Genomic DNA, 9,237 nt, shown 5'->3' on the forward strand with positions numbered 1-9,237 from the left:
CCCATAAAGACCCGCTTGAAGACTATCAACTCATATGCTTCTCCCCCTTTTGTCAGTAATGACCAAAAAGGTTTGAAGACATAGAGTATCTACTCGTTCCCGGTTGGAGTAGGTGATGGAGCAGGGTCGTCGTTGGAGTTTGGTGGTGCAGACGGGCCTGATGCAGTGTCGTGGTGCAGTGCAGCCAAGGTTGGTGAAGTGGGATCGTCTTCTTCATCGATGACTCTCGCAACAATAGTTGCAGCCGAAGATGAATGCTCGGAATCTTCAATGGAGGGAGTGCGATGCCAGCTTGCATTTGGAGGAGGCCTGGAGTCAAACTTGAATTGCTCTGTGAAGCCATCTACACGCAGATCATCTTCAGAACATAGCAGTGTGAGGCTCTTCCAGGACCGCCGACAGGCTTCATGGGCTACAAATGTATTCTTGGTGGCCAAGTTACGGATGCGATTGACATCCACCAAGAGGCTCTGCATCTGACGCTTCAGCCAGTCATGATGCTTATGCTGCTTCTGATGCAATGCCACCAGAAGCTCTCGGTCATTGAGTACACGAGAACGCTTCCGAGGCCTTTGGGCGATACTAATGGCGGTGGCTTCAGTGTTAGCACGGTGTGGCACTCTCATGTTTCCAGCCAGGGGATAAGCAGGTGTGGCAGCATTGGGAACAAGAATGCCTTCAATTGGTTGTGTGAAGCTTTGAAACTCTGCATTCTGAAGGTGGAGTGGCTTCTTGGCAGGCTCGGGGTAGATGGCTTCGATCGACAGATCAACTTCAGGCAAGAAAACAATGTGGTTGCGCGCTGAAGGCTGATAGTCAATGGTGAAATGAAGCTTAATCAGGCGCATCACCCATGGAGCATAGAACTTCAGGCCAAACAGATCAATCCCAGAAGTAGCAAGTTGTCTGATGAAGAAATCCTGAGTGTTGAATCTGATGCCATTGATGATATAGAATACCAAAGTCTTCATGGCTCCTTCAAGTTTAGCTTCAGAAGAATGTCCCTTGATCAGCCATAGAGTGCGCCTCAGAATATGGTATAATGTGCATGGCAAGTACTCGAGGTCCTTCACAAAGAACTCCTTTGGGTATTCAGCTTCTTGAGGCAATGGCTTCATCATGCTAAGCATCTGGATCATGTTTGGCTCAGGCCTCTGAAAGATACTCTATAGCTCATCCCTATGAAGCTGACAACCAAGTTCATATAACTCACCTGGAGTGGGCAGGAAAGTAAGCTCGATGATGTCTTGAGCTTTGGCTTCGTGATGTACATCACCTGTCATCCACTCAAGGACCCAAGTCTTCGGATCCCTGTTGTAGCCGTGAATATGGAGGGTGGCATAGAACTGCAGCAGAAGCTCTTCATTCCAGTGTTCTTTGTGAGTCACAAAAGGCATAAGACCAACATCCCTAAAGCAGTCAAGAGCTTCTTCTAGACATGGCAACCCAACTATAGCTTCACAATTCAGACGCATGTGTGGAAAGATCCGCTCTTGGTTGTACAGGATGCATGAGTAGTAGCTTTGCTGCTGATGGCTCCAAAATCTATCTGAGGAGATCTTAGGCTTCGTGTAAGGGTTCTTGGCGCTGTCAAAGAAAGTGTTGTGCTCTCTGAAGTTGTGCACGCTGAAAGAACCTTGTGTAGTTACAACACTTGGAAGCCTTGGCAGCCTAGGTTTGGGCTTCTGAACATGAGGCCTCTGCTCCACATGGTAATCATATTGTGGCCCGGGAGTAGTGGGTGGAACCATAATTGGCCATCGTACAGTGGCAAGCTGACCTTCATGATTGAATGCATGTTCCATGGTGTGAGGCCTTGGAGGAGGAACGGCGCCATCCGCGATGATAGGCGTCATGGTGGCTTCAGTATTCACATTAGCTTCAGGCTCCACATTGTCTTTAGCCATGACTGAGTCATTGGCTTCAGTGGCGTTGTTTGTGGCAGCCTCAGGGTTTTCAACCTCCATCTGTTCATGGACTAGAGGGTCGGGCAGAATCACATTCTCATCGAGAATGACTTGATCACTTGCTGGGGGTGTGTCTTCTCTTTCTTCTTCTCTTTCTTCTTTGTCTTCATCGGCTGATGCAGCCAGAATGTCTTCAGCAATCTTGGCTTCAAACTCTGAGGAAGTCGTAGAAGGATTGGCTTCAGAAAAAACTTGACGTGCTACTGATCTAGTGTGTTGCGCTTCTCCTTCTAGGATGGTGGACATGGAGACCTGTGGCCGGAGGCCCTTGCGAAGCCTGCGGAACGCTGGCGACGCCTTTGGAGAGGGAGTGGTCTGTTCCATGTAGTTGTCGTCGTCAAGCGCCGGAGTGGTGACTTGAGGTGGTGGTGTTCTTGGTGTCTCATCTTGCAGAGGGGTTTCTTGTTGTTGTCGCTCCACCCATGAGTCGTCTTGAGCAATTGGCGTCAGTGGACGACCAATGCTAATGAGTTCACTGCTCGTAAGAGCAAGCGATGATACTGACTGGGGCTCGAGCTGAGGAAGGACTACATCATCATCTACATTGTCTTCGTGACCAATGTCTTCAGCTGTGTTAGGATCAGCAGCTGGAACTTCTTCACTTGCATGAGCCTCTATGGAAGTAGGCTCATGGATCACAAGACGACGCTCTTGGTTGGTTGAGGCAGGAATAGCGACTGAAACGGGTTCAACATTGAGGGGCTCTGTGGCAGCAGCACACTCTTTCGTTGAAGACTTTGAAGCCTTGGTCTTCAACTTCTTCTTGGAGGGAGCATCATCAGAAGTATCCTTGTGCTTCCTCTTTCTGGCTTCGGCTTCGGCTTGCCGTGTCTTCTTCATCTCTGAAGCTGTTGAGGGAACCTTTGGCTTCAAGCCTGTCATTCTGGCAGGGAAGACTATGCTTGGTTGTTCCTGTTGTTGGGCTTCAGGTTGGGCTTCAACAGACTTCTTCTTTTGCTTGGCAGCCATTCTGGGGTCGATGCCAGGACACCCAAGAGCCTTTCATTTCTCTGCTTCATTATGGGCTTGAACACATTTCTGCGCATAATACTTCATGCGCTCACGTGAGCCTTTGGCTTCTTCACGCTTCTTGTGGAACTCTTCCTTTAGATCATGCAGCATCCTCTTGAAGATTTGCACATCAGCCACACTGAGCTTGGTCATGTGCTTCTTGAAGTGCGCCTTCTCATGATCAATCTTGTTCTTGAGCTCGACAGTTTTCTGAGCCAAGGCCAACTCATTTGCAATGGCTCCGTGAAACGTGACGCTTATGTCCACGGGCAGCTGTGGGTCATCAATACTGATGCTCTGGTCATCAAACCATTCATCGATGAAATTGTTCAGAATGTCAACATCAAAGAGGGGCAGATCATTGAAGATCTACGCCTCTTGCTTGCTCTTGATCAGCATCTCTAGAGCCTCATCACCAAGATCTTCATCACTTGATAGATCAATGGTGTCTTCTTCGTTGCGCAGTACAGCAGCAGGAGTGAGATCATGCCCAGAAATCTTCTTGGGCTTCTTGGTCTTCTTTGTCCTCTTGGACACACGAGATAGATCTTCAGACTGCACACTGGGTTCAGGAGGTGCAATCTTCAATGGCTTCATAGTTGAAGCAGTTGGTGCAGCAGAGGGCTTCGAAGCTTTTATCTTCTTCTTCTTTGACTTCGGTGGTGCAGGAGCATCTTCGGAGTCTGCGTCATTAGATGATTGAGCCATTGTGGCCCTCTGAGCAGCAGTGTGGGAGAGGAGCCCATCGAAGCTAGTGAAGGGCCCGATGACGTTGGGATTGGCATCATGAGTGCCATCCTGTCTTGGAGCAGATGGACCAGGGTTGAAGTTGAGTCCAAGATCCCTCTTGTTCTTCGCAGCTAACTCCTTTGCGAACTGGTAGTTGCGCTTGAACAGATTGTCGTCACGACACCATAATAAGGATGATGGGTCGGCATTCTCAGGCTTCAGTCCTCGGACCATGCACGGATAGAAACCTTGAGCAATAGCTTCACGCTTCGACTTTGGCTGCAGATTCCTGTACAGAATATCGCCCCATGGGCGCTTGATGGCGTTCTTCTCAGCATATTCAGCTGTGACAAAGTTGTACTTGAACCACTGTTCTGCCCAGTATCTTCGAATCCATTGGATTCGGGTCTTGCGCTGATTGTAGTTCTCCTCACGATCAGTCTTGTACATCTCATAAGATCCGGAGGCAGATCGAGAGCAGTATTTCCACGGCGCTGCCTGCCACCTTTCCTAGCAGACTTCTCAGTGGCCATGATATTCAGACTGATATACTTCAGAATAGTGAAAGGCTTCCGTCTACTGGTCAGACAAGAACTGGCTTCAGGGGAGTGAGTATGATGTTGTAAGAACTCTGCAAATGAATGCAGACTATGAGAACCAAGGGATTCCCCCACAGACATGTACTTGTGATAGCATTAGAGGTGCGAGGGAAGGGGAAGAGGTCATATGCATTCTCAGAAGATTTTAAAGATAAATCAGTTTGAAGACATTGACCTCATAGAGCGAAGACATTCACTTATTTGAAGAGAGTTGATTCCAGATTTATACGAATCCATGAATAAGTACAAGTGAGGAATCTAACTAGTTATGAAGCATAAGTGAATATCCTTTGCATGATATGAGATGCAGACAAAGACAGATCCAGATTTGGAAGTATAGAAATCACTTTTGGTTGAAGTGGATGGATTTGACGGATCAAAAAGATAGTAAAAAGTGAGATTTAATTACCGCTGACGAACTGCTAGACGAGGCAGAGAAAGAAGCCGAGCAGTTCAATCTCCCGCGCCCTAACTTGGCAGCGGAAGACACCTACGGCGGCGGCGGAGAGGACGAGGTCCGCGGCCGGCGTGAGGACGGCGTTGAAGAAGCCGCGGCAGTTAAGCGCTTCGTCTCCGGCGTCGACGCGTGCTAGCGGAGGCGCTAGGGTTTGAGCGAGGCGGCGAGGTGGAAGAAAAGATAATGACCGCGCGGTGTGGATATTTATAAGGTAGAGGGCTGCACAGCGTAATTACGCAGGTGCCCCTGGCGGTTCACATCTGATGGACACGTGGCGTGCATGCAACTCATTGAAAGTTGTTCCATGTTTTCACGCACGCCTGGTTTGTCGGGTGGTCGTTCCGACTTTTCCGGGATTCAGGCAAAAGAGATATATCATTGAAAGCAGTTTTAAATGTGTGACAAGGATGCAGTGAAGACATTCGATTTGTGATGTCTTAAATTTCTGGAAACAAGCTTCAGTACAAGAAAAATGGGCCAGTCAGTTCATCCATATGCAACCCCCCGTAACAAAACGTATCTCTAATCCAATTAGGTGAGGATGTGCAACATATGTTTAAGTAAAACATTTATACCATGTTACAAAAGTAACTTCCCCTGTTCCGTAGAAGATTGAGTGAACTTTTTAAATATATTTTAGAAAATAAGTGTACACAAAGTAGCTCTCTCTCTTTCTATTACTCTGTCTCATGTGATGTTACTGCTCCTAGTATGTGAAATTTCCTGCCATATTGACAAAATGAGTGAAATCTTATGGTGTTCTCTGTGAAATGGAGATACCTAGTCTAACAAGAGTTCAAGTATAGAAAATGTGACAGTGGCAATTTTCAAAACCTTTAACTGTTGAAGTACATAAGAAACACAAAGTCCATTCTACAAAAACAACAGCAGACGTGATGTTCAATTTCGCTAAATTATGCAAGTGGTAATTCATATGGGTTTCCTTTGTGGTGAAGATTTCATCAGTACTGATAGCTTAACTTATTATGTTAATTCTAGTGCGGCACTAGCAAAGGTAGAAATGTACTGAATGTTCACACCTTTAACCTTTTCATTTTGTGAACACGCATCAGTTCAGTATGAAAAAGGAACATAATAAGTTAACTTTGCAAGTGAATCAGTTCACCTTGAATAAAATACAGAAGTGCACCATCAAGTTTTCCATTCAGTTCGCTTATAAAAAAATAGAAAGTTGGTTGTGTAAAGAAAATCGGAGAACCAATGTCAGCCTAGAAGTTCACTAGGGAACTCCACGCAAGTGCACTCGTTAGAAAATTTTGGGTTTACTATATTTTATAGACTGCAGAAATTTTGAACTTACTATTTTAAAATTTTCGTTGTCATTATCCAAACTTGTACGCTGGACTAAAAATTGCCTTTTTTGATCTTTAGTTCTGACCCTTTTTCTGAACTTACTATTCTGTTTGTGTACATTATCCTCTCGTCAATTTTGTGATTTTAGACCAAGTTTCAGCCCTCGAGCAAGAGCTTGTCCACCACGGGTGCTTGCAGCCGTCCAAGTCGAGGGTTGACGGCAGTCCAAGTAGAATCGCACCCACCATCTTCACTAGCACTGCACAACCGGCCAAGTCGAGCACACACACAAGGAGAACACCATCTTCACTAGCACTGCGCCGCCGCCGTACTCCCCTGGGCGCCGCTCGCGCCACCGCCCTCCTCCCTTGGCCGTTGATGGCGCCGCGCTCCCCTGCCCCCCAGCTCGCGCCGCCGGTCCCCTGCCCCCCAGCTCGCGTCGCGTTGCACGGGAGGTATTGGCCTCCTTCACCCGCCGGATTCGACCATCCCCTTTTGTTCACCTTCGCCACCCGAGGCCGTTCACCACCGCCACCAGTTCCCGTTCAACACCGCCCGCACAATCTTGCGTGTCAACGACGCCCCTGTCTACCCCACGCGAAGCTTCAACAGAGGTCCGGTTCAGAACTTTAAATACCTCTACTCTTTTGTTTGTGTACATGTCTAAGAGGGAACTGGAAAAATGGAATTCAACATCACTAGTTTACTTAGGGGACGAATTCTGATTTTCTAGCAGTTCTAGTACATATGTTAGAAGAATTTCGAGTTGTATTGTTCTAGTCTGCTGTCATCGCAAGCTGCTATATATGATGTGTTGTCACCATTTATAATCTGTTAATGACCGGTATGTTCTTGTTGTCAGTTCATGTGTGTCCTTGTTGTCAGGTCGTGTTCATCTTTTATAATCAGTTCATGTACATGTGTGTTTGTAATCACGGTGTGTTCTAATAACTTCTTTCAGAAACCACTTTGTAGCTCTGTTCAGCTATGGGTTCTCCGTTCCCAGAAAGTTAAACATCAGTTCTTCTAATTTGTAAAGAAAATGTAGTTTTTCAGAATAACATAAGAACACGACTTCTTTGATGTAGTGCCATTCAAATTCTTATTTTAGTTTTGTTCATTTTCTTATTTAAGTTCAGTTTAAAATCTAATATTAGTTCAGTTCAAGACTGATTATCATTTATCCAATACAGAAGGAAAATAGAGTTGGGAGTGGACGACCTCGAGCTTGTCCAGCCCACCTTCGTTGTGCTTCTCTAGTGCGTTCATGTGCGGTATTACGAGCATTCCTGTCCCGCGTGCATGCTTTGGACTATGTGTTGTCTATTGTTATGTAGTATCTCCAGATTTTCTAAACTAACTTGCTCAATGACAGAATTGTGTATCGCACAGTACATGTATTACTACTGGGAATGTTCAGAAATCAAAACTCAAAGAAGTATTGACAGCACAACTACTGTATATTCAAGGAGTCGGGTTTTGCTCCTGCATCACCTCGTCTCCTCCGTTCGACAAAAGCCTCAGATAAGTTCACACTATGGTTTCACTCTTTCATATAATTCTTGAGTCCAGACTCCTTCGCTTTTTGTTCCATAGAAATTAAAGAAACCTGTAGAAGTTTGGGGTATAAAATTCTATAAGTTCAAAACCGGGAAACTAGTAAGTTCAGACAAAATTGAAACTGTCAAAGAACATGAGAGTTTTTGTCAAAGAACCGAGGCTTCCCCACGCCAGTACAAACTTTTTAAATGTGTGGATTTTGTCAAAGCAAAAACTGAATGGGTGGCAAGATGAATGTAGTTGTTATTAAAAGTTTCTTTTTGAACTTCTCCTCTTAATATACATGAACTTGATTATCCTTTTAACCGGTTAAATATACAGGGATGGCAAGACGACTATAGTTGTTATAGCAAAAAAGTGCATTTTTCTTAAAAAAGTTTCTGTTTGAACTTCTCCAGTTAATATACATGAACTCAATTATCTTTTTAACATGTACTCACATGAGCTCGTTTGGATTTTTGTGTATACTTGTAACACAATCCATTCAGATCTCGAGAGACCGTAAGTTTAGTCGGCCTTGGCATCACGAACGGGTTCAGTTCGATCTCGCACAGTGGGCAGGTCCCCGATGGTGTGTCCGTCGGTTCTACTCGCACAAGTGGACGTCAGATCGCGCAAGTGGGAAGGTCCCCGATGGTAAGAACTTGTTCTATTCCTGCTGCTATCAACCTGTTTGTTCATATGCTTATAAGAAATGAAATATCCTTTTTGATATTTCTTTGTTGCCAAATAAAAAGCTAATATTTATGGACATGTGCAGTATAAACATTTGTTATGGGGTAGTACACATTTTTAAACTTTTTATATAATTGCAAAAAAAGGAATTCTCATTCCCAAAAACCTACAAAAAAATCTACTTGTAGTGATAGTTTTGGTTCTAGTCCTTATGGCCCGGTTCAAGTAACTATGTCGCCCCCGCGTTTTGGTTTCTTGTTATCTCTCCTGAATTCTTTTGAAGAGCTTCAATTGTTTTTAGTTCATCTTTTGAATGCTTTTCAGTACATCTATTTACCAATCGTAAGTCCAGCTTACTTTGTGTTTCCATGTTATTTCTATAGCACAACAGGTGTGTGTGGTTATGTTAATGAGCGCATGTAACAAAGTTTATTTTGTAAGTTCAGAGAAGCAACGAGGTAAAAGCAAAACACTAAAACCACGCAATTCTTGTAAAGATATCTGAAAGTTCAACAATAAAAATTATATAAGTTTAGTCTCAAGTGGAGAGAAGTTGCTGCATCTCTCTCTGCCCGTGGATGCTCGTGTGCTATAGTTGCTTTCTCCCCTTCCTGTACATGCTGCTGCTCACCTTTTTATCTCTCTGATGCGTTGTGTTGCACTACTGCAGCTCGATCCAGGCGGTGCTAGCTAATGCTGGCTGGAACTAGGATGCAAAAGGGTTGACGGATCCATGCCGCACAAGCACTGGTGCTCTACTTTCTTCTTACTTTGTGTTCTAATTTGCTTTCTTCTTATTTTCAGTTTGCGAGATACAAAAAGAAGTTAAAAAAATGTTCTGCCTAGAGTTCATATTATTTGCTACCCCGTGATGTACGTCTATAGTTTCTCCCTCCAAATGTGTTGATCCATGTGGTTGTATTTT

At 44.8% G+C, this 9,237-nt stretch overlaps 1 long non-coding RNA gene across 1 annotated transcript in view; it reads left to right on the top strand.

Annotated features, from left to right (window-relative positions):
* The first annotated feature begins 6,502 nt into the window (after window positions 1–6,502).
* Window positions 6,503–9,237, top strand: part of LOC123124528 (uncharacterized) — a 3,200-nt gene continuing 465 nt past the window's right edge. The window contains exons 1-4 of the long non-coding RNA XR_006461133.1: window positions 6,503–6,691; window positions 7,271–7,346; window positions 7,453–8,273; window positions 8,983–9,062. This is a non-coding gene — a long non-coding RNA (uncharacterized lncRNA). The remainder of the gene's footprint in view (window positions 6,692–7,270; window positions 7,347–7,452; window positions 8,274–8,982; window positions 9,063–9,237) is intronic.

The sequence above is a fragment of the Triticum aestivum genome, chromosome 5D, assembly GCF_018294505.1.
Source record: "Triticum aestivum cultivar Chinese Spring chromosome 5D, IWGSC CS RefSeq v2.1, whole genome shotgun sequence".
NCBI lineage: Eukaryota > Viridiplantae > Streptophyta > Magnoliopsida > Poales > Poaceae > Triticum > Triticum aestivum.